This window comes from Talpa europaea, assembly GCF_964194135.1.
Source record: "Talpa europaea genome assembly, chromosome: 3".
Taxonomy (NCBI): Eukaryota; Metazoa; Chordata; class Mammalia; order Eulipotyphla; family Talpidae; genus Talpa; species Talpa europaea.
Window position 1 is genome coordinate 113,696,057 of NC_140069.1, and position 26,813 is coordinate 113,722,869.

Sequence of the window (26,813 nt, forward strand, 5' to 3'; positions counted from 1 at the left end):
CTATCTTTTCACTTGCTTAGTGGATTGCCTGTGATGTACACTATATTCTTTTTCAATGTTCATTCAATAGTAAATAATTCTCTCTTCCTATTATCTCTGTGAAGAGAATTTCTGGGTTGGGAAAAGATTTTCTTTTAAATTGTAATTCCCTAACAGGGTAATAATCTATAAATCTTTTTTATTTAGCTATAAGAAGCACTGAACGTCTAATTAAGTAAGCATAAACACATATATGGGAAATATCTGTCATTCTTGGATGTAAGACTAATTTGATAATGACTGTAAACACCATAATCTAGATCCTTCATGTGATCCATTTTCTCCAATATTAACTCCCCCAAACACTACTCCTGGAGCCAGTCTTGCCTGGGACAGGTACACTACTACACTGAACAAGAATGACTGCACACACAAGGCTACTCTAGAAAGGCAGGACAGAGGAAAGGAGCATTGCAGGCAACACTTGAAGTTCCTTCCCGAAATCCCAGACAATGAGTCCACACAACTCAGTTAACTGAATTAAGATCAGTGTTTCTACAAGATGAGCCTATAGGTAAGGGTGAGAAAGAGGGAGAACTGGAGGCCACAAGCATATTCCCGCACATCTGCAGGTTTTCAGCCAAAATTCTTAATCATGTGTGTGTTTGTATAATGATAAATAATTGAAGAAATTCTGTCTGAATCATTTCAAAGAATTCATATGAATTAACAGAGGCATACAATTTAAAATACTGTACTTGAGTCTGTGTTCATATGTGTCTAACATACTGAAGCAAATGCCAAACATGGTACCTGGCTTGGGAACCCATCAATCTACCACTCTGGATTAGCTGTCAATCATTTTGATCCTTTGCCATCAAAACTGGGGTCCTGTGGTTGCCATTAGACCGTCAATGGGAGTTAAATTCCTTATGCTTATAGGACTTATACAAACCACTGAACAAATGTTTTACAAATTAAAATATGTCAATGTGTAATATAAATGTAAAACTTAGAAAAAATTATTTTGGCTCTAGTGATTTTTTTCCCCTACAGAGAGGAGTAAGATTTAGGTGCCTAAGAGCCCAAGACAGATGAGTAGATTAGGAATATGTGGTATACATACATAATGGAATACTACTCAGCTATAAAAAAGATGAACTCTCAATTTGTCACAAATGGATGGAGCTAGAGGGAATGATACTAAGTGAAATATGTGAGAAAGAGAAAGACAAATACCAGATGTTGTCACCTGTATTTGGAATATAGAAAAAAAAAATGTCAGCTAAAACCAAGCATATCTAAACCTTACAAATCTGACTGTAGAACTGAGGCTAACAGAGGGAAAGAGGGAAGGGGTACAATGGACTTGGGTAGAGGCCTATGGGTGACTTTATATCATATAAAGTGTTATAAACCATTGTTACTTTAATTAAAAAAAAAGTACCAGATAGGTTCCCTGATCTTTTATGTGAAAACTATCAAAAAAATAAAAATCACAGTACTGAAAATACAATGTGAACTGTGGCCCACAGAGGCTATTTTCTAGGAGCACATCGTGGAAGACACCATTATAGTCTGGGACCCAAACAAAGGGTAGCAGCACTGAGAGAGAGAAAGAATCGTGGTAGGAAAGAAGCCTGACAGCTTCTTTTGTTCATGCTAACAGCTTGACCTGTTAGATGGAAGAAGAATTTAAGGAGAATATTACAATTTATCATCCAAATGAGGACACTTCTGAGAATCAAAGGGAATACAAGCATAAACCATGACTGGCAAGGCAAATGCAGGAAATATTTCACTCTAGTCATAACTAAGGAAAATTTCTCCTTGATTTCCAACTGTAAAAGCCAGTTTTGCTTCCTGTAACACGGAACCCAAAAGAGTTTGGACTAACTCTGTGCCAAGTAGTATTACTTTAATTATCTTGAGTTAATGAGGGAAAAACAAAGGAGGTTAATGATGCATTTGTACCAAGTGAAGGTCAAATGATAATTATTGCATGCTTTATGAAAGAAAGGTACAGAAATTTAGATAGGAAAAAAAAAGATGTGGGAGAATTAGTCATTATAGAGCCCACTGTGGCAGAGGAACCCTAAGTCCAAAAGAATCATGTTGCAAGAGCAATTTATTCTGTCACATATATTGTTTCCTATGAAATATTAATTTTACTTAAAATTTTTAAAAATGCCATAGCTCATATAAATCCTAGAAACAAGGAATTTTACTCCTAGTTATAAAGTTACATACATTGATGAAAATAATTTAGAACCACACAGGCCAGAACGTTCTTATCAAGGAAGCAATGCTTTGTCAAAAGTTCAAATCTAATTGTTTTCATGTTTATGCTCAACCCTTTACCAGTAAAGACCAGTAAATAATTAACATATACAAGTGTCTCAGTTTTTCCCATGTGGACCTACAATTCTTGGTGGGTATCTTGCACTTCTGAACGTATGTGAGAAGAAGCATCTGTTGCCTTTGTTAACCATCTTTCTAGCCTTGGAAGACAATAAAGCCTTCTTCAGGAACAGAGAACTACCAAATATAATAAAGATAATGTACCCTCCAGGACAAAGGTCAGGCAGTCTTACTACATATAAAGGGAAGAAAATGTGGTTTCCTACATTCGGGAATCCTCTAATTGCAACATAACCCACTGCCTGGTTCTTTTTATGTTGTCCTTAGGGAACTGAGACTTGGTAAATCGCCACAAATGCTGATTTGCTGGCAACTGCAGGTGCAGTGATAATGCCCTTTTTGTCTCTGAACCAGCAATCTCATGTTTTCTGCCAACATTCATGAAATGGTAATAGACTAACATGTTAGCTTGTAAAACAGAGTTATAATCTCAGACATTGAACCTCACTCAGTTCTTGACGTTCTGTTCTGCTTAATTTCTAATTTACAAATTTCTGACAACTAAGGACATTTCCAGCCATTATGTCTATACCTGTACTACTTGTTTTTAAAAAATGCTCACTTTTTTCCTTTCCCCAATGGCAGCTCCAACGTTTGCCCAATAAATCCAAAGAAACAGTGGTTCTCAAAGTATGATTTAAGGAATAGCAGTATCAGCAACTATTAAGAATTAAACATTCTCAGGCCCCAGCTATAATTTACTGATTCAGAAACTCTGGGAGAGGGGTCCAGCAATTTGTGTTCCCTTCAAGTGATTCTGATGCAAGCTAGAGATTGAGTACTGGTTAGGTAGGAAAAAAGTCATCTTTTTCCCCATGAGTAGAATAATTACAGTTATAAGCTACTACTAGTTATTAAAGAATAAATTTTTATAAAATAATTCTATTTCCCTCTTTCCCTCAAAAGTGAGACAAGTAACAGTGTTTTACATTTATGCAAATGGTTATTAAAAGATAGCTAGATTCTTCTACCTACTTTAGCATTTAATATGCAATATGTTACTTTCATTGCAGTATATAAAGAAAATCCATTTTACATATCATGTAGTTATAAAGGGAAGAGCATTTTTTTTTAAAGGGAAGAGCATTTTAATAGCATTGATTCCATACCAAAATTTTGAAAGGGTAGTTTAAAATTTAGTTGTAATGCATTTCTATGAGCTTGTCGTACTTTGATATTTTAAAATCCATTGGTTTATCTTTTATTTGGAATGGATCTTTATCCATGTCTGATTAAAAAATTAGTTCACTGAGTTGTGCAGAACTGAATGTTGATGTACTTGCAATGTATATATTTATATATACCTATATGTATATAAAATCACATTTTTAATATGACACATAATTTTCATCAGAGAAGGGATTAGATTTGGGAAGATGTCAAGCTCCCAATGACAGAAACAAGATTTTTTTAACCTTTTTTTTTTTTTTTTGGTTGAAAGTGCAAATATAATTATTGGCAACAAATACTGTTTTCTGTTTTCTTTGCAATGAGAGACTAACTACCAAATCCCCAAATTGGACTAGTCATTTTTTCAAAGAAAAGTGGTATTCCAGGAAAGGTAACCTGTTCAATGTACAACTCAATCACACAACTGCTTTTTCTCAGACCACTAATATACTTCAGCATATGCAAAAGTACTCTGGGTGTATTTCCCACTTAGTCACACAGAAGAATAGCAACAACAACAAAAAACAAAAACAACACATCCTTATTATCCTGTATTTCCCATTTGGTTATAAAAATAATAAGGATATGTGTAATTAAAGTCAAAATAAATTTTTAAAATCATTTCAGTGTCTTTTCTCAACAAGTGCATTGTAGTGAAGAACACAATGACTAATAATACAATTTGGTGCTACTGACTTGATTCAGCAGTTTAACCCATTATTACTGATATTGTCAGAGCAAATAGCACAATGAAAAAGACAACATCTTTGTGTTATTAAGAAAATTACCTCAGGGAACTCCAGGGTCCATGGTCACTCCTACAACAGCTAATTTAATGTCTTTATATACTCAATGAACTATAAGCTATGAGGGAAAAGAGGCCTTGGTTTTAATCACCATGCTCAACCTGATGCCTTCACCAACACAACACAGAGCAGGAGCTCAGTAAACACTTATTCCCTAGATGAGTGGACTAGAAGGAAGATATCGGAAGGAAATAATACCACCAAGAAAGCATAAAAAAATGAATATTTATACTAACTGTGGAAAAAGGAAAACTTATAAAACCAGAAGAAATACAGGAAAAGTGCAGGAGAAGCTTATGATTGCCCTTCAGATCAGATCTTTCTCTTCTATGCAGTAAGAAAAAGGTTAGGAATATGGCTATGCAGCTACAGACTATACATTTCTCATCCTCCCTTGCTGTCAGGTGTATGTCATCACCACACTTCTCACCAATATGTATGATGTGTCTGTAAAAGGAAAACGCATCCCCAGATTCTCTCCAGCTCTTTATGAGTTGGCAAATGGGTGAGTCCATTGTCTCTCCCAGCCATGTGGATTACAATACATGGAACATAGTGGAGCAATGAAAAGGCAGGAATTTGGGTTCCTAAATAGCCCTGTGAAGCAGCATGCCCCAACAGAAAGCCATCTCTCTTTCACGCAGAAAGCAGTCCAGATTCAGACTCAGCTTGATAATGTCAGGGATCCAAGTGTCTTTTATCTTATTGATCTGCTATCTTCACGACATGGCTTTCAGCTCATGTACAGATATCTGTTTGTGATTCTACTTGTACATGAACCTTGTGTGTGAGAGAGAACACATATAGGAACAGAAGGAAATGCCCTTTTCCCCTGTAAAGGCACAACCTCAAACTTGTAACAATCATTTCCTCTCACATCGCCAAGATCAGACCCAGCCTCCCGACCTCACTCGGCTACACCATAGGGAATATAATCACTAGCTGTGTGGCTATGGTTCAGAAACAATTATCAATGAACAGAGGATATTGGAATAAACAAACGTCTCTGCAGTAATCCTTAAGTTTATTTTTTTTTTCCTCACTGTCAGTTTCATCTTTAAGTTAAAATGTTTAAAAATGAAATGTTATGCCAATGAACAGATAGGAAATGATTTTTTTTTTAATGTTTAGATTTTCTTCCTGAAGACTAAGTTGGATGCTATGAAAAGACTCAATAAAGCAAGATGCTAAAAAGGTCACTGAATCATGGTAACTGTGACACAACCATTACATAGGAAGGGGAAATGTTTTAACATCTAGAAGGACTCTTCACTCAGATTCTTTTGCAATTATCTTAAAATTCTCACTTGAAAATAAACTATAAATAAGGGTCCACTTTGGAGATGCAAAAAAGACAACACTAAATAAACTATAATCAGTGAATGATACTGGAAAAGTCACTACAATATGATAAAAATATGACATTAAGAGATTGCTTAGTATACTTGTATATTTTCAACTAAAACAAAAATATTCAACATATGTTTTTAATTGTTTTTTAGAATATTCTTTCCTTAAGACAGATAGTTTTTGACAGATATAGACGGATCCTATCTATATAAGAATAGGACTTTTACAAAGAAAACTTTCCCCTTCATACCATCATATTCAAATCTTAATTATTTCCAAGCCCTAATTTTCACATTCCTCCCAGTACTATTTTTCTAAAATGTTTAAATTTGTACTAACTCTTGAACGCAAACTTCTTAGCATGGTACTTCAAGGAGTCTAGGATTTGGACCCAAGTATTTTTTTGCTTTCACCTGCACCTTTTTTTACACCTTTTGGACTTTCACCTTTTAGACACCTGCAACCATTCTCTAGTTCTATTAAGTCTTCAAAATGATCTACTAACCCATACAGAATTCCAGCATCTCTGTATCATAATTATACTATACTGTATAATGAGCAAATGCCAGAAGTCAGATCAAAGTTGAACAATATATTCTGATTCTAGAAAGTTGTATCAGAATATATGGAGATAGTCAAGCAAAGGAACAGTACAGTAGTTCATTCATTCAGAACATACGTACTGAGTCCCTACTGTAAGACAGCAACAACACTGGATGCTGAGCACAGAGAGAGTATGGTAAGAGCTGTGGTCCCTGCTTTGAGGGTGGCAGAAAACACTTTTCATTGTGTGGTAAGGAAAAGCAACTTAGAAGAAGTGATTGAGACATGGAGACACTGTATTTAAAACATTAACACCTGCTAAAGTATTAAATCAATGTGTGCAGAAGAACTAATTAATGAAAAGTAGAAAATGAGAGTAAAATATTACAGAAAAGTTAATAGAACTGCAGTTTTAATATACTTTTCACTGATAAACTAATGTCAAGTGTATGCTCTTTGAAGACTCTTACATAGAAAGACAATGATGTATGAGGTCCAAAAAGGTGGTATATAGAACTGTGAACTATTTACTTTGAAGGCAGTGGGTGGGATGAAAATGGCAGAGGGAGGAAGGATGGGGAAGAAAATACTGGGGTAAAAGAAGATAGTTGATAAATAGCTGAAAAGTCATCACATAGGAAGCAAAGTTATTAAGATCCATAGCAGAAGTTACACAGAAGCTTATTTGGGTCAAAAATAGCCTATCAATAACCTCATGCCAGCACTAATTTATAAAACATTATAATAGGGCTCTTATCCCCTTTGCTCTCTACTGTAGGAAGCATATAGGTGCCATTTTACATCATTAATAAATAAAAAGAAACAGGGCAATTCTCTATTTCCCATAGTTAACAATTCTGTATTACATTCTGAGCATTTTGTTAAGAAGACAGCTCTCCTGTTAGGTGTTCTTAGCGCAATAAGAGACTGGAGAGAGGGAGGGAGAGAGAGGGGAAGGAAATGGGTCAACACACAATCCTCAATAACACACTGGAAATCATTAAAAATGATTTGTACACACTTGATCCATGCAGTTATGTCAAAATGTAGGTTTTATATAAACTATAACCACATGGAGTTTATTCATTCTGGTCATACCCAGTTTCTGCACAGGGTCAAAGTCACATCAGGATGAATGAAATATAAGCCTTCACTGCCTTTTCTCATCTGCTGTTTCCATCAAACAAATTTGAGTATAACAGTGAGAAGTGACAGGGGAGCTTTAACTAATCTCCGTACTCTTTCATGCACAGTGACACAGATATCTGAAGTTTATAAAGAAGAAAACAGGCTAAAATTCTTCAGTAAATAGCCAATAAATTTTTACAAGGAAATGGATTTTTTAATTAAAAAATAAAGATAAATAATGCATAGGTCCCTCGTAATGAGAGCTAGCCTCTCAAATGGAGAGTTGACCCATTTCATTTTCATTTATTCATGATTGATTCATAATTAGCTAAAACATGATAAAACAGGTTGGCAAGTGTTTCCAGAAAAGGTTTATGGAGGTAAAGAGGATTCACACATGAGTTATTTGAAATGTACTCTGATGAATTATAGGAGGATTACTTAGTTCTAATTTGAGAACCTGTTAGCTTCCAGTTGTTCTAAGGACTATGAAACCAGAAGGAATAAACTTCTTAAATGTTAACTAGATTTTTCTTCAAACTATCTTTACTGAAGTTCTATTATACTTACTACAAGATGTGCTGATTTCAGTGATATTAAATGTGAAAAATGTATATCTTATAAATTAACGACTATGATATATTCCCTTGATGCATCCTCATTAATGGACTTAAATGTCATGTCAGGTCTTCTGTTACTAAGAACTAAAAAACATGAAAACATACATCAACAGCCATCAGGGAAATATAAATCAAACCACAGTAAGATACTACTCCACACCCATTATGTTGGCTAGAATCAAAAAGTCAGACAGAAACAAGAGTGTGGGAAGAGACAGAGAAAGTGGAACCTCATACATTGGTTGTAGACATGCAAAATGGTGCAGTCACTTTGAAAAATACTCTGACAGATCTTCTAAAAGTTGAACAGTTAGCATCTGATGGAACATTTCCCTTCCTCAAGCCCATGAGAAAGCAGTATGTGAATGTTCACAGAAGTATTCTTCATAATAGCAAAAAAGGTAGAAACCATCCAAATATCCACAATTGATGAATAAACAAAATGTGGCCCATGGTTGCACCACATTGTGACTATACTAAAAACAATTAATTGTACACTTTAAATGGGACAATAGCATGGTTCATGAATTATATCCCAATAAAGGAGTTTTAAAAGTTAATATAAAGCTGATAATCAATAATTAATAAGATAATTTAAGAATATTTTAAAAACCTCATTACAGCTATAATATATATCACATTCTCATGCCATTGTCCTGAAATCTTGACTAACAGTTCCTAGCTTAGATAAAACTGAACCTTTTCTAATTTTTTTAATTGCGTTTTTTTTTTCATTGAGGTAACATTGGTATATAACACTGTACATGATTCAGAGGTACAGGGCACATACCTTCAGATGTATGTCACACACGTACCACCAAAACACCCATAGTACTCCACTATAGTTCATTGGGATCCCCACACCTCTATCCTTCACTTACCCTCCATCCCCAGCCTTCCCCTCTAGGAGCCTCAATTCTACAGTCAGATTTATAGGATTTGTCTGGTTTTATCTATTCCTTTTGCTTTTCTTTCTCTATATTCCACATGAATGAAATTACCCAGTGTTTGTGTTTCTCCTTTTGACTGATTTTATTTAGCATTATCCCCTCCAGTTTCATCGATGGTATCAAAAATGGCAAGAATCCACCTTGCTGTATGGCTGGGTAGTATTCCATTGTGGCTATAGACCACATCTTCTTAATACACGCAAGCCTTTTTTAAACTGAAGTTTTGTTCTACCTTCCCAAGTGTTGTTTAGTATTTATGACTCCATAGTTGTTGGAATAATTAGTGATTTTTTATTTAAAGCATAAATCCAAAGATTTTATATTAACATACAGATCTTGTCTGATAGAAGATAATGATGCATTTCTATGACTTTTCTAGTGATTCCAACAGGAGCAAAATATTCCCTCAAGAAGAAATTATAGCCTGTGGGTCTAGACTTGCAAGAGTTAAAAGCTTTTAGGACACTCAACAATCATTTCAGGGATTCATTAAGCAAGCCAGGAGGGTTACTGCAGTGGCAAATGAATGAAAAAAGCCACACAAATGACATATGTAGGACATGAGATATTCCTAAAATTCTTATCTCTCTAGTTAAGATCCTTGCCTCCCTATTATAAATCCAGGATAGTTTTAAGAGAGAGAAATTATTATTTTTAAAACTGTGAAATAGAGTGAAAACAAATGAAAAAAGTCACTAGTACAAAAAAAATGAGAAAATATTGTTTAAAATGTTTAAAATAGATAAGATGAACTAATAAACCAACAGAGACAAAGGGTAGAATAACCATTAAAAAACACAAATAAAGCACAAGAACTGACAATAATTCTTGTTGCGAGAATATACAAGTTCTATAAACATAAAAGATAGTAAATCACACTAATTACCAAAAAAAGAAATAACAAAATATTTTTAGCCAAACAGATGTAGTAAACTGTAAGAAATGACATGGGAGTATGAGTACACACACACATACTTTTATTGTACAACTATTTCAACCTTCAAAGGGCAACAGGTATCATATTCAAAAGCCTTAAGAAAATATCCCAAATTCAAAACACTGCTTGTTAACCCAATTTTTAAAAATGGACAAAGGATTTGAAAGGCATTTCTCCCAAGATGTTAAATAAATGGAAAATTAGCACATGAAAAGATGTTCAACATCACTAATCATTAGGGAAATACAAATCAAAGTTGCCATAAGATACCATCTCACGACCATTAGGACAGCTACTATCAAAATCCAATAAATAACAAGTATTGGGAAGATATGGAAAAACTGTTGATGGAAACGTGAAATGGTATAGCACTCTGGAAAAGAATATGGCAGTTTAAAATAAAAAGGATTTTTATTCTAAAAATAATATGTTGGAAACTATAGGATCCATTAACTCCACTTCTGGGTATACCTATGTACCATATTCATAACAGCATTATTCATAGTAGCCGAAAGGAGGAAATAACTAACATGCCTATCGGTGGAGATGAATGGATAAACTGTGTGGTATACACATAATGGACTATTATTCAGCATTAAAAAGGAAGTAAATTCTAACAACATGCAAACAACATGGACAAACCTTGAAGACACTGGTATAAGTGAAATAAGCCAGATACAAAAGACAAATATTGTGTGACTTCACTAAAATGAGGAATGCAGGATACTCAAATTCAGAGACAGAAAGCAGCCAGGGACTAGGAGGTGGGGTGAATATGGAAGCCTATTAAATAACAGGTATAGTGTTTCCGTTTAGGATGATGGTTAGTGGTGACAGTTGAACAAAAATGTGACTATACTTAATGTCACTGAATTGTACATTTAAAAATGGCTAAAATGGTAAATTTTATGTTGTATATAACATAATAAAAGCAATATAAAAAAGTGCATCTGGTTTTCTAGGTGTGGCCTTTGTTTTCAATAAATTTTAGAATAACCTTAAAAATATCTAGTTAGAGTGAAAAGGGGTAAAATAGATATTTCTAGAACACCTTTCACATCAACAGGTTCATGGAAGTTATTTGACTAAGGTAGCTGTGTGGGCTTCAAAGGGGGAAGTTCTACTGGAATCAGCCCAGGGCAGTGATTCCCAAAGAGGACAGTATTGACCCACTGGTGATGTAAAGGAAATTTATGAGGTAATTTTCTATTGCTGGAGTGGCTGGATAGGATTCACAACAATCCTATCAATGAAGCATTGTCCCGCATTCTGCACAATTATTTAAGGACCCTCTAGATAGTCCTGTTGGTTTTAAAAAAAATTCATAACTGAGTCTACTTAACCACATTTCCCATATTAACACATGCGTGACTTTACTATATAAAGAATTTTTCCAGGAATGAAGCAGCTGTATAAGTGGAGAGAAGACTGTATCCTCATCATTTAGTAATTTCAGAAAAATTGAGCACCATTCTGACAAGTACATTCTCAAAGGCACACCTATTAGCGTTTGCATGTGCAGCAAAATACTAATGATTCTGTGTACAGAAAGAAGTGTCTGATTTTTATAGATTTGCAGTTGTGGCTGGGCATTTTATGCTGAAAAATATGAATTGCTTTTTTATATTTCTCTAATGCACTGCAATCAAGATTTTGTACTAATTGTTTTAGTTAAGTATGTAGAGTATTATCTACAAATTTTGTTTCAGGATATTATGGAGTGGATTAAAATATTATACTCTGCAAGGAAAAACTTCCATATGTAGTGCTCAGAGATAGATACCACCAGTCAGACATATAGAATGATAAAAGTCATTCTGAAAGACTGGACAAGGGTCAACTCCAGTTTTCTATCCAACTCAAAGAAATGTATGATATTACCAATGGTTCTTAGGTTACTTTAGGTATGAGGAACAGCAAGAATCCATTATCCCATTCACTCTCACTGGTGGTTAAAATGCTTGCCCCACTTAATTAGTTCTCACAGGCAACATGAAACCTGAGGTGGTATACCCCAATGATGATAAACCTCTCTGACACCTGCACCCCTATGTTTATAGCAGCACTATTTACAATAGGTAAGCTATGGAAACAACCCAAACACCCCAAAATAGATGACTGGATCAAGAAGGTGTGGTATATATACAAATGGAATATTACTCAGCAATCAAAAAAGATAAACTCATGCTATTCACAGCAAAATGGATGGAGCTGGAAAGGATCATGTTCAGTGAAACAAGCCAGGAAGAAAAAAAAATATCAGATGGTTTCACTTATAGGAGGAATGTAGAGGATCCAAATAAGGAATCAGGGGGAAAAAGTTATTATAATAAAGTGAAAATCAAATCAAAAGCAACTATAAACCAGAGACATTCTGTAGGGGGTTGGGGAGAAGGGAGTAGGATCAAAACAGGGGTGGGAAGAGCACAAGGGACTATGGTGATGGTAAATAGGTGAATTGGTGGTGGGAATTTCACAGGGACTGTAACTGAGATGAGAAAGCATACATTGTAAAAAAATGAGGAATGATGTAAAAATATGTATATAAAAATAAAATAATAAAATAAAAAGAACAGGAAAGAGTACCTAGAATCTGCTTGGGGAACTGCAGCAAATCACATGAAGAAACACTGGTACAAATGGAATACAGAACTAGAAATGCCTGCACTGGATAAAGTCATTGCTTTATAGCTGACAGATCATGGGCATGAAAGAGAATGCAGAATAAAACAGTACAGTGACTAACATTTAAACCCATATTTATGTACTTACATAAATCTTTTGTACATCTGGAGTATTTTAATATTCCTTTCTAAATAAGCAAAACTGCTAACATTGACTTTTCACAATGGCAAAGTGACCTATCATAAACATTATACAACTGATTGTCATTTAGAAAGAAGACAATTTGAATAAAAAGAAAGAACTTCAGGTACTAACGCCATTTATACATATGCCCCTAATTACAGATTTTCTACTTTGAAAATAGTGGATTTTTAAAATGTCAGCATTATGTTAGCATTTTGCATTATATCATTTTAATGCATATATAAAAAAATACTGGTACATATTTTCATAGAACATTCAACATAGAAGATCCCTCTATCTCCAACCAATGACACAGGAAAAATGGGGTAGGGGAGGGAGGGGTGGAAAATTTAGGTGAAAATAACTTTACAACTACATATATTATTATTAGGACTTGTATGTAGCTTAAAAGTACTAAAATTAAATGTAGAGCTAAAGAAACAAAATTAAAATGAAAACTCAATGAGTAATCATAAAGCCAATCTAGAATACTAAATTAACATCCAATATGCAAATATTCATGATGGAACTGTTAGTCTCTTCACTTCCTTCAACAGTGCTTTACACATATTTATAGTCAAGCAAGAGCGAAATTATTTTCCATCAATCTTAATAAGCACTGTTTCATCACCTTGTTACATTAAAAATAACAGAACTGAGGTTTAACAAAGATCAAACAAATTGGCCAAGGTCATACCACTGTAAGCAGAGATCCGTAAATCAAAGATTTCATATTAATTTACTTCTTCTCTCTTTAATTTTCTTTTTTTTCTTTTTCTTTTTTTAAAAAGATTTATTTATTTATTTATATGAGCTCAGGGTACAGTCAGAAGCACAGGAGGGTGAGAGAATTCACCAGAGCCAGAGCGGGGAGCAGAACAGACAGACTGACGAAATACACTGCTGAGGGGAGCAGCGGGCATGGCAGGAGAGGTCTGCGCGCCATGTGGGACCCTTGCTGGAGGCTGGGGATTGAATAGGCGCTGCAGAGGCTTCGCGCTGCAGAGGCTTCACGCAGCTTCACAGCCCAGCGCTCAACCACTGCGCCACCAGGGAGGCCCACTTCTTTCTTTTTTTCTTTTTTTTTTAAGATTGTTATTCATACAAGAACTAGGACATAGGCCAGAGATGCAGGGGGTAAGAAGATTCACCAGAGAAAGAGCGGGGAGCAGAACAGGCAGATCTACTGAAATACACTGCTGAGGGAAACAGTGGGCTAGACAGGAGAGGCCTGCTGCACCATGTGGATTAGCTCCCTGGCAGGGGATCAAACACAGGTCATGTCAGTAATAGCGCTTAGCCTAATCCCTGAGCCACCAGGAAGGTCCCTCTGTCTTTAATTTTCAGTGCAACACAACATAATGAAGGTCAAATAGGATGAAGTTTCAAATAGTCCAATAAATGTTACAGAAATATTTTATATATTTAGCATTTCAAGTAGATCTGATTTACATTATTTACAAATGAGAAAAAATTTAGGAATACTATTCCCATACAGCACTTATTATTTTGGAATAGATAATATGACCTGCTTAATAGTAATTTAATAAAGTACAATAGCAAAAATTTCTCCAGTTATAGAACAATTCAACTAAAGCACTAGTAGTGAAACATTTAAAGGAAAAAATAAAAACAAATGCATGATATTCAAATTCATGAAAGAAAAAATGCTTTACTAAAATTCTGAAATTGAAATGAAACATAAAGGTTATCTTAAAAAAAAGTTTATATCTGTGCTATTTAAATTATTGATATGGCACATTAAGTATATTTTATCAAAACTTATGAATAGTTTTATTTCTACACTGAGAATAGCACACTAAACTGCATGGTCACTTTTCCATTAGCAGATTCATGATGGAATGTTAACAGCACTTCAAATGACAGAAAGAGTAAGAGTGACTCTAATGCAAAGTGAGATTCTAGATGCGAGGTGAGATTTGTGACAAGACAGAATCACTAGGCAAAAAGGACTTGTAAAGGTCATCAAGTATCTCTGTTAGCCTTTGAGAGCACTATTTCAGAGTAGTATACCAGTACCGAGAGACGAAAATCTGTTATTTTTAGAGACTTCAGAGGGGATTAGAAAAAAATTCAACTTACTCCAAAAAACCACTCCAGACATAATATTTAGAATCATACAATTCCTATTTATACTCAATATAAATCCTTGAATATCCCAGCTTAAACCCATTTCCTTTTCTCTGCTCTTTGTGGAATGTGCAAACACCATTACAAAATATTCTCACATATAGTCTTCAGCTTTCTCTTTTGGAGGGCACAAACATGCCATCTTTAGCTTTTTCTTATAGGCTTTATTTTCTAACCTGCTAGCATTTATTTTTTTCTCATACCTCTTAATCACTGTTGAAAGGCCAACTGAAGAAGTAGCTGTCAACCAGTTATATTTAAATTATTCTTGCTTCTCCAGTTGCTGGTATCTTTGTTAAATGCACAAACAAAAGCTGAGGAGTCATGGAAACAGTTAGAGGAGAGGAGAGATGGAGAGCCCCATAATATAAGGAGTGGGAAAATTAGGTAAGCTTAGAATCGATTTCTGAAAACAATTTACTAAAAGATAAATTGTAAACCCCCAGAAAACAAAGGACTAGCATGAAGAAGTATATATTTAGGTTCACTGAAAAAAATTCAGTTCATTTTTGGTAAGATTATTAGAAAAAAAAACATGACTGCAGAGCAGCCTAAGTGCAGCAAGGCTTTAGCAATATACCCCATGATGTTCTGGTGCTCAAATCAAGAATATCATGTCAGAATCTAGTTAATCTAGGTGGGCTTGCATCTGGCATCTATTTAAAAAATGTTGATTAACCATTAGTATCAGTGCATGAACAATGTGCTACAAACCTCATTAACCATGAGGTGAGCAAAAAGATGGAAAGGAAACCAGTATCCCCTAATATCTCAAAATTCAGTAACAATGAGCTAGAACAAATTATCTTCACACATGTTAAAATGGAAGTAAAAATATATAACTTAACTCTAAATGTACAATTTCTCAAATATGTGTCATTGGTTTGAGCTCTAAGTATTTACAATGAATTTCAGTTGAATAGAATTAACATACCAACCATGAAGACTGTTAAAAAATAAAACAAAGTGGAGAATCTAAAAAGACCGTATTACTAGAGACATGCAGAGATCAAGCAAGGTGTAAGTACTCATTATTTTTCAAGTATCTCTGGGTTTTGAGAATAGGTATGGGGTCCAACCATAGAAGGACCGTTAGGATGCTGAGATCCTGAAGATAATATGATAAAGATGATTGCAGAACTTAAATTATTTAGCTTAAATGAAAGCTTCAAGGGTTCTGGAATAAGGACCATCTGCACTTCAAACAGCCAAAACCTTTTCAGAAACTATGCAAGAAAACTGACACATGTTCTGCCAGATGGAAATGAACGCAAGGACCACAGAGATGAATGCAACCTAGATGTGTCAGTGTCCCTTGGGTGCAAGACTCTACGCCTCCCTTGAAGCTGTAACTAGTACTCGGACAGGTTCCCTAAAACAAATCCAGCTTTACAAATTATTATTTTTTAATTTATTAATATGGATTTTGTGGAATATGACTTACATCACACTATGAATATAAGAAATCTAACAATATACTCAACACAATCCATTCTTCCTCCCCCTTTTTCTCTTCATTGAAAATCATCCCCACTGTCTTCCTATCTCATGTTTCAGAAACCATTTATCATACTCAGCCATACCAAAAGCCTATTACATGGATGGATAAGGACCATTTATTATTTCTCTTTGGTAAGTATCTTAAACATTTCTCTCCCAACTTCAAGCAGCTATTCAAAGTATTCATGCAATCCAAGAAATGCCTTTAGGTGTCAAGATTTAGGTGTCAAAATGGTAGCCCCAAGTGCAAAACCTCTCTGAAAGCATGAAACTGAAAAGAGAATTCTGCTGTTTTGCTTCTACAGTCAACTCTAGAAAATGGAGCATAGTTCTTTTCCCTCTGCCTTGGCATAACCTTGGCATGCAATTATGTATGTTTCAGAAGCATGAGAGCAGCATCAATCTCTTCATGTACAAAACTATTAAAATACAAACTTCCTTGGCAACTTACTGTAGAATTTAATAAAATACCTTAGGGTCAGGCAAAGTACTGTGCATATTAGCATACATTTCAGTAACTATTAATGAAATAAGCTGACACCTATAGATCCCTTAGATCACTGCCTGGGTAATGGTAAGCACAATACTAATATCCATTAATAAATAAAATAGCTGAACACATTTCCAGTGAATTTCAATCACAAATTCCATGATCCCATAAGGATACTGCAGGGGTAATTTTAGCTTTTTCAAAAAGGAGTCTGGACTGAGGATGCCAAGTATCTCTTTGGATTTAATTTCTTATCAGTCTATGAGCTGAAGTAATTTATACTTTAGAGTTCATACTTCAGAAACAAACTGCCTGCTTTAACAAACAGTAATACATTATAGATTAACGTGTATTTTAAAATTTAGTAAAGAACCCAGAGGCCATATAATAGAGCCATATGCATGTCTAAAAACACAGGGCATTTAAGAAAATTCTTTCTTTGTTGACACAAACATAATTAAGGGGCAAAAAATTTCACAAGCATGTCCGGTGGTAAATAGTTGACATTCTTAAACTCTCATGCTCTAAATCAATGTCTTCTAACAGATTTTTTTTCTTTATTCACCAAAGCGGTACTCAATTAACTTCTCAAAATACTTCCCAAAATAACACACTATTGCTGATTTAAGATCTAATTTCCTTCTCAACTTAATCTTCAACTGAGTCTAAGTATGGGCCATCAAAATGTAGCTACAGTAGATGCAATGCTCATGTACCTGACCTGTTAAAACAGTACCTAACAGGGTTTTGAGAATCTGAAGAGGTAATAATGCAACAGTACTTTATAAACTGCCAAATACTGTAAAAATAAGCTTTTTACAAATGGTTTCCTTGAAACACTGATATTAGGAGGCATACCAAGAGGTGCTCTGTGAATACGAGGGTACCTGGCACTACACTTTCTTTTTGAGGATTCATAATGCATATTACCATATTAAAGATTCAAAAACGGGCCTCCCTGGTGGTGCAAGGGGTTAAGCACGGCATTGTGAAGCTATCCGCAGCCTCTGCAGCACAAGTTCGATCCCCGTCCAGCCACATGGTGCAGTAGACCTCGCCTGCTGCTCCCCTCGGCAGTGTATTTCAGTAGATCTGCCTGTTCTGCTCCCCACTTTGGTGAATCCTCTCACCCCTTGTGCCTCTGGCCTGTACTCCAGTTCTTGTATGCATAAATAATCTTTTAAAAAAAAGATTCTAAAGTGTCTGACACTAAGAAATCTGTTAAGTTTACTCAATATTTACTAGCTGTAATTAACAGAAGAGTTTACTTGCTTTATAGAAATTTGATGTTCTGGAAGGAACTGGAAGATATACTACACTATCAAGTATTACATTTTACCTATCAAAATTTTTTCTCAAAAATAGTATTAAATGGGAGGATATAAAAAAAAATTCTTCCTGCTTGCCTTAGGAAACATTCAAATTGTTTTACCAAAAATATCCTATTTAATACATTTTCACACTGTTCTCAAGAATATAATGTGCTATAATAATTCAAGGTAACATTATTCTTAAAAATATTAACTGCTAGGGCCTCCCCGGTGGCGCAGCGGTTGAGCGCTGGGCTGTGAAACTGCCTGCGGCCTCTGCGGCGCCTTTTGATCCCTGGCTGCTCCCCGGCCACCGGAGGAGGGTCCCACATGGAGCACAGACCTCTCCTGCCGCCCACTGCTCTCCCCTCAGCAGTGTACATCTGTCCTTCTGCCTGCTCTGCTCCCCGCTCTGGCTCTGGTGAATTCTCTCACCCTCCCGCGCTTCTGACTGTACCCAGTGCTTGTATAAACAAAAACAAGCAAACAAACAAACAAATAAATAAAACATGCCTCTAAAAAAAAAATATTAACTGCTAAAAATCACTACAGATGATACACTGGCAAATGAAGTCTTTGATTTGCAAATGGATATCATTCATTTTTAAAACATAATAAAAATCTTTTAAGGCCACTATCAAAGGGGACTGAAACTATCTGATCAAGTTCCGAAGTCTGACTCCTACTGAATATCACCAGCACACTTAGTCTATGATGTCAATACCAGAGTACATCCTGTATCCGTCTAAAATATAAAGTTTGAGCACAGTAAACCTTGTCTTATAGAAGATCAGATGTTTTTAACATGGAAAAGCTCTTTAAAGATTACCTGGTTCACCCTTTCATTTTCCTTAATAAACAAACAGATCCAGAGAACTGAGAGAAGCTAGTTCTATGAGCTGTTGTGTTTTAATCTATACATAGCCAATGTCTCATGCTCACTGAAAACAGTTCTAATACTTTCCCCCATATTGAAAAAAAAAAAATCTTCTGCAGAAAGCTAACCACAAAGAAAAGGCTACCAAATAATATGTAAAAGTCATTTGTGTGGTATTGGTGGCATCACGTAAAAGAGAAGCAATCATTTTCCAGAAGGGATTGAGGGAACTGATTTGCAATAGAGCTGCCTCCAAGAACAGATCTAGGAAGCAAAGTAACAGGATGGAATCGTTTATTTACTGATGGTTAATGAGTGATCCAACTGACACATGGAGGTCAACATTAGCTACCAGTTAATGAGCATCAATCATATGCCCAGCACTTGATATGTGTCTAAGCCTTACAACAATGCCTATGAGACAGATGCCTCTGGCCAATTTCACAGGTGAACAGACTGAATTCCCAAGAAATTTAGAAATGTGCCATAGTCATGTCACCTGTAAATCTGTTGAATTATGATTCAAACTGAATTCTGCCTGTCTGAAGACTAGAATCTTTTAGCAAAAAATAAAGAGACTCCACCTGAAGATAACCACAATGAAAGATTCTCAGTCATTCAACCAGGAAAGTAAGCACATTTCAAAATGTCAGTATTTTGAAGAAAAAGAAAACAGTAAATAGAGTTGTCTCAAGTGTTTTTGTTGAGACATCTAGGCTGTGATCTTCTAGGATCAGGCTGCTTAAGAAACATCTCAGAGTGAAATCAAGGGTGTGTGGAGGGGAGGTAGTTAATCCACAAATTCTGACTCAAAACCAAGGGACCAGTTTCAGAGGTAGCAATAGTTCTGAAAACGGTATAACTCAACCAAATCCACTGAACTTGGGCTTGTGTAGAGGACAAGGGCATTGCAATAAATGAGCAAGGAAAACCTAAAAAGATTTGTTTCACAAGTCTCTGTGGAACTGTGAGAACACACAGCACCACAGCTTGTTGTCATCCTTGGCCAGCTTGACATCAGCTTGTGATGGACACGTATCACAAGGCTGGTCATGAGACAGACAGAACAAGCTCAAAAATGGGCACCAGCACTCTCTGCAAGTCTAAGGTGGGCAGTGGCAGAGGCCAGCCCACCAGGTGTGAACAGGTTTTAAAAAACAACACAAGAGCAAATACACAGCTGAGAGATCTTCCCTGACAAATTCCAGGATGACTGAGAAGAATCTGAAGGGGTGGATTTCTTGAAACTTGCATGAGTTCCTTGGTGTCTACTGAAACGATAAGCATTTTGCCATGTGAACTCTTTTTATTTAGAAGTTACTCTTTAGAAAACTTTAATCAAGTATCTACAAATACTGTTTAATATATCACATACTGATTAAGCATGCAAACACATCCCACCAAGAGATTTGAAATTAGAAAGGAATGATTTCATTTCAGTAATTGCAGGACTTCCTTTAAGTGTACTTGTGGTTGTTTCACCTTACAAAAGAATTAACAAATCTTTCCTCACCACAAGATTTGGGGAACAAAACCTTCTCTTTCCTAGTTTTCTTTCACTTCTTATAAGATGCAAGATACCTAATAAGCACACAGTAAGTGCTCACTGAATGCAATATATTTAAGACAGGGGTAGGGGGAAGATGCAAATGAATACGGCATGCTGGACAACTAAGCTCTGTGTCAACACACTTTGTTTTTAATGTCACAGGAGGAGAGACAGATTTGCCTGCTCATTTGTACATTAGCTTTGTAATAGTCTGCTCAGTGACACTGAATTTTTTTCCCCCTTAAACATCTAACTGCATAACTGTTATCATTCCTTCTGGAATGCCATTGCTACTTAGAATTTCAAAACCTCAATTATAATTACTGATCTTTAATAATAAAGACACCATCCTACACTGACTTTGACACCTTAATGACTAAGAGTGCAAAATCTTGAAAACTAGACTACATAAAGTATATTTAAAGAAGGTAAGCACATAGGAGTTTTTGTTTAACCTTGGTGAAATCATTTGATTTCTGAATTAAAACAATACCTCTAACAACCAAATTCTTAAGTCACTAAAAACTTTAAGGATTATAGAACTGGTACATACCAAAAATAAAAAACAAAGGCATTTTTATGCTTTATACATATATTATTTAATATAAATACAAAATTAAAATTAGAAATCATTTTAAATGCCAACAAGTTTGATTTTTTATAGAAGAAAAACCAATTATGACTAAAATATCCAAAAATCAAAATAATTCATGTGTTTGATTAATATCAACTTAGAATGTTTTGTCCATATTTATGTAAGGAGACTACTGAAACCATTAGACCTACTTTTACCAAGAAAGCTCAATAACTTAAAAGTTGCATAATCTCACTTACTGAGTCAATAATTTTTAAAATCTCTGCACTTTAGCTAGAAATGCAACTTCTATAAAATCAACAATCCATTTAAAAATGAACTCTAAGATTAAGATGGAATAAAGAAAGACTACAATATTATTTTTTCTAATATGTTAATAGGTATTTTTGCTACCATATTTATCATTAAAGATGAAACTATATCTTATAGAAAAATATTCAACTTGAAAAAATAACTGGACCTCATAAATTGTAAATCTATGTCTTTCACAATTAGACACCACATATATTTCTGGAGCACGGCCCAGAAAGCTATTGCTGAGTCCAAAGCTCCAGTCAGAATAATCACAATCTTTCTAAATTCTTGCGACCAGGAGAAAAACACCACTTTCAAAAGCTATTTCATAGTTCTCATAAACGTGAAATGTACGTGTATGTTTTAATAGAAACAAAGCTACCCTAAAAATTATGTAATGATTGAACTTAAAATATAGTTATTCTAGTAAAGAATATAAATTATGATAGAAGCCTATTTACTAAAGAGGAACCAAATAAAAACTGGAAAGTAATAATACTTTATTTCTCTGCATTTATGTCTAGTTTTCTAATTCTAACTCTTGACATATTTTCCTTTCCTTGACCATGACACAAAGGAAGGGTAGATTGCTTTTTGATGGCTTTTGGAGAAAAGTCTCTAGGGTCATGGTCACAATATAAAGGCCATTAACTAATATGACCCCTCAGTGTAAGCTGACCAGAGACATTCTTTGTATATTTATAATTTTAGCATTTTGCACAGAATAAGCATCCTCCCCAATCTCCTCTGAATAGCTTATAATCTTCTGACTGGTTTTCTCCCACAGAGAAAAAGAGCAAAAAAAACTGCCAATATATCCCTGTTTAACCTGTAGAATTGAACATGGTTTAATTCCAATTTGATAACTAGACCAACGAGTATTCAAATATAATTAACAAAGTTATTGAAAAATATAAGCACTGAGTACAACTTACCAATTTTTAAAGATATACATTTCATAAACAAAACCTTAGACCAGAATTAAAATGGTGTATTATGCCTATATCAAAGAAAAAAGAAAGCAAAGATAAATACTCTGATTTTAGGTCTCCCTGATGGTGCAAGGAGTTATGTCTAGCATTATGAAGCTATCCACAGCCACTGCAGCTTGAGTTCCATCCCTGGCCAAGGAGCTAACCCACATGGCAAGGCAGACCTCTCCTGACTTGCCCATTGCTCCCCTCAGTAGTGTATTTCAGTCAATCTGCCTGTTCTGTTCCCCACTGTCTCTGGGGAATCCTCTCACCCCCTGGACCTCTGGAGTGTACCCCAGTTCTTATATGTACAAATAAATCTTAAAAAAAAAAAAACCCTGATTTTTCTTGAAGCATACATCAGATGAGACAAGCAGGATTAATTTAATCTTCCTCTTAAAGTCTCCATCACGCAGGGACCAGCTTAACAACAATGACAGGGAAATTTTTACATTGGCATATTCTTGAAATTTGAATATTTAGTTATCCTGGTTACTGGGAAAATCATTGATGTAAAAGAACATTTCTAAAATAAAAGTCAAAATTTTGTCCTTGGTAAATAGTACACTAACTATAATGACCTCTTTCTTCAAAAACAGAATATTTAACAGTGTCAGGTTTGCCTTTAATATAAATTTTATTTTTCATTTGAAAAACTTTAGCCTTAGATGTAAAAGACCTAAGAGATGAAACTGAATCTATATTGAAGGCTACACACCCAGATTATATCCTGAAGTTGGTTTCTCTCATTTTTTAAAAACAAAACACTGACACTCTTTTAATGTGTGTATGTGTGTATGACTTCAGTCTCCCATTTAAAAAATCCAGCTGAAACATTTGATTATGTATATCAGTTAATACCGATGTGATAGTTTTTAGTTCTTTCAACATAAGATGTAATTATTAATTTATTCAACCAGTATTTACTGAGTGTTTACTCTTTACTAGACTCTATGTTCCTAATGAGGTTTAAAATACCCTTTAATTTCACAAATGCAGAAGCCCAAAAGAAATAACATAAGGATGTAGGTTTACTTTAGATACAAGTATAAGGAAGTAAGACAGTACTGAGAGGCAGTATATACCAAAAGTGTTAAGACCTGAAATTGAATTAAGAGGTATATAAGACCCAGCCCAGCTATTTAGTAAGTGAATTTACCCATCAAAACCTCAATTTCCCATTGCAACACGAGATTAATGTACCTAGCTTACATTCTAGAAAACAGAAGGAAATAGGGTCCATTAAAAAAAAAAAAAACATGAAAAGAGATGGTGAAAGGAGATGGGAGAGTTATGTCCTAAATTAACTAAAAACAAACATACTGACTTCATATTCCTGCACTGTGTAATAACTAAAGGACTGAACAGTTAACAGCTTTGAACTTGAAATTCAGGTATTTCCTTGGGTAAGTTCAAACTCCACTCCCAGAATTTATCCATCCCATAAATGATATTTCCTTTTGCTTTGTTTTGCCACTGAACTCCCTGAGTGGAGGATTCTTATTTGATATATGTTTGGACAGACTGCTACACAGTCTCTAGGAGACAGTAGCTAGCTGAACATATATTGAATAATATCTACATTGAGGCAATTTGAAGTTAGGTCCAGATGTATTTTTTTTTCATGTGTGAAAGTAGGCTACGAGAACACCATTAAGCCTTATGATTCATGGTATCACAGCTGATACCTCAATGAGACATTTATTCCAATGAAGTGGGAGCAACACAGGATTAAGAGTTTTGCAATAGCTCAATTAGAGAAAGGGGAGGAGAGAATTGAAACATCTTGTGGCATTTGGTAGTACAGGCATGCCAAATGCAAAAGCAGTTTATATCTGATTCATATCAGCATGGAACAAGTAATGTTAATCAGAATGGTATTCATTTGTAGTTTTGTGTGTAATTAGTTTGGCTTTTGGTTACTTATAAGAAATGTTTGGTTTTTATATCTAATTTATATCACAATTAGATATCAGCACACAATATAATATCACTTATGCTGAAGTGATATTGTAATACATTTAAATCATTAAGAATCTATAGCAGTTGTTTCTTCTTTATCAAGGATCCATATATTATTCAATTTTGACAAAAAATTGTCCTAACATCTGCTCATAAACATACATGAGCAGGACTGGAAGCCAATAAAGATGGAAGGGGGATTCCTAGAAAGAAGACCAGCATGAGCAAGGTATCAAGGTGGAAAAGCATGGGAAAAGCTCAGAGTGCCAACAGCCTGTCAGGAAAAATACAGACAGGCAGGTGAGAAGCCAAACCACAGAGACTTTTGAATACCATCCTAATAACAAACAGGGCGAGATTCTGTAAATAACTGGAACTTCTGAGTAAGACTTCTGAACAATTACTAATCAGGTCAAAGCTTTCATTCAAGAGGACTGATATAGACAGAACGAAGGGTGGAAAAAGTGTAGGTAGGAAGACCAGGTTGGAGGTTACTGTAATAGATAAACTTATGTGAAAATGGAAAAAATGAGGATAATGGATAAGACAATGTAAATAAGAACAAACAGGCTTGGGAACTAACCAGATGTGAAAGTATAAAAAGATGACAAGAACTGACACGAATTAGCCTACAATAACAAAATTTCTGCTTACTTATGAAATATTTCAGTAATAAAAAAAATCTAAAAAATAAGATAATGAACATCTGTGTGTCAAGCATCCTACTTAAAAATTAAAATGCTATATAGCATCCAGCTATCTCCACCTTCTCTATTTCCTCTCTCTATTCTCAGAAATAACCAGCACTCTAAATTTGATGTCTAACCTCCCTATGCATTTCTTTGCACTTTTGCTATATATGTTTGTACCCATGAACATATGTTATATTTGGAAGATTTTTTAACTTTGTATGAATGCGTCATAGAGCATACAAATTGCATATTTAACTTAACATTGTCATTGAGATGTATGGTGTGTTCAGTTTCTCTTATAGTATGCCATTTTAAAAATATATGCTCTCATTTATTCATTACTGCTCATTTATATATTTACTCCTGAAGATGAATAGTTTAGGTATTTCCAAAGTTTGCCATTACTAGAAATTTTTCTTGGTACAAGTGTCAACACTTTCTCTGGAGCTCACAACAATGAGTGGAATTACTGGGCCCAAAGGGATGTATACCTTTACTGGACATGGACAAAATACTACCCAAAATTTCTCGACCAAATGATGCTCCCACCATCAGTGTATTCACTGGTTTCTCATTTTCCTTTTCATTTCCATGAGAAAAGGTGGCATATGGGGTGCATTTTGGTCCTCTTTATGGTGCACATGTCCATCAATGTTAACATGAATGAATTAGTAAATCTTATTTATAATATATTTTTCCTTCTTGTATAAGAAAGTCCACTCTTGTTGAAAAAGTTAATTAAGCTTTATACCCTGAAGGTATATATAATTAATTGAATATAAAAATATCATTTGTTAAAATCACTCACGTGATATGGACCAATAATTTAAACATTTTTTAATCTTTTTATCTAACTTGAACAAATGACGTATGCCCTCAAACAGTAATATTATGAAGCATGCAACTGGAGAAATTATACACAAAAAATAAATATGCAGAGTATTACAGGACAGATTTTAATAAATGTCAAAATGAACCAAATTAACATTTTTAAGAATACTAAGTCATTCTACTATCCCTTAGCAAATCTAAAACTACATATAAAAATTAGCCATCTTTAACCATAAATTTAATATAGTGTTATAAGAACACTCATTGCTAATGAGGTGAGGTGAAATAGCAGCTCACATACCACCTTTAGAGGTGGAAACCGGAACACATGGAGAAAGCAACCTTCTTATAAATAAGTCTTAAAACAGTTCAAACTTTTTTTTTTTTAATAGAGGCATGATTTATTTATTTGTTTGCTGGTTTGTTTGTTTGTTTTGTTTATACATGCACTGGGTACAGTCAGAAGCGCGGGAGGGTGAGAGAATTCACCAGAGCCAGAGCGAGGAGCAGAGTAGGCAGAAGGACTGAAGTACACTGCTGAGGGCAGCAGCGGGCGGCAGGGGAGGTCTGCGCGCCATGTGGGACTCTCCTCCGGTGGCCGGGAGCAGCCGGGGATCGAACCCGGGCCGCAGAGGCCGCGGGCAGCTTCGCAACCCAGCGCTCAACCGCTGCGCCACCGGGGAGGCCCAACAGTTCAAACTTTTTAACCTAGTAATTTAAGAGACTAATCAGAATATAGGTAAAGATATATGAATAAATAAGATCAAATTGGCACAATACTCAATTATAAAACTGGAATAAATCAATTTTCCACATAAATATGATTAAATATGACAGATCTATAAAATGGATTACATAGCCATTAAACTTAGATTA

General features: G+C 35.0%; 1 protein-coding gene across 1 annotated transcript in view; it reads right to left on the bottom strand.

Annotated features, from left to right (window-relative positions):
* The window catches only part of GNAI1 (G protein subunit alpha i1), a gene marked incomplete at both ends in the record, with an annotated part of 67,593 nt that overhangs the window by 25,243 nt on the left and 15,537 nt on the right, over window positions 1–26,813 (bottom strand). The window lies entirely within an intron of this gene.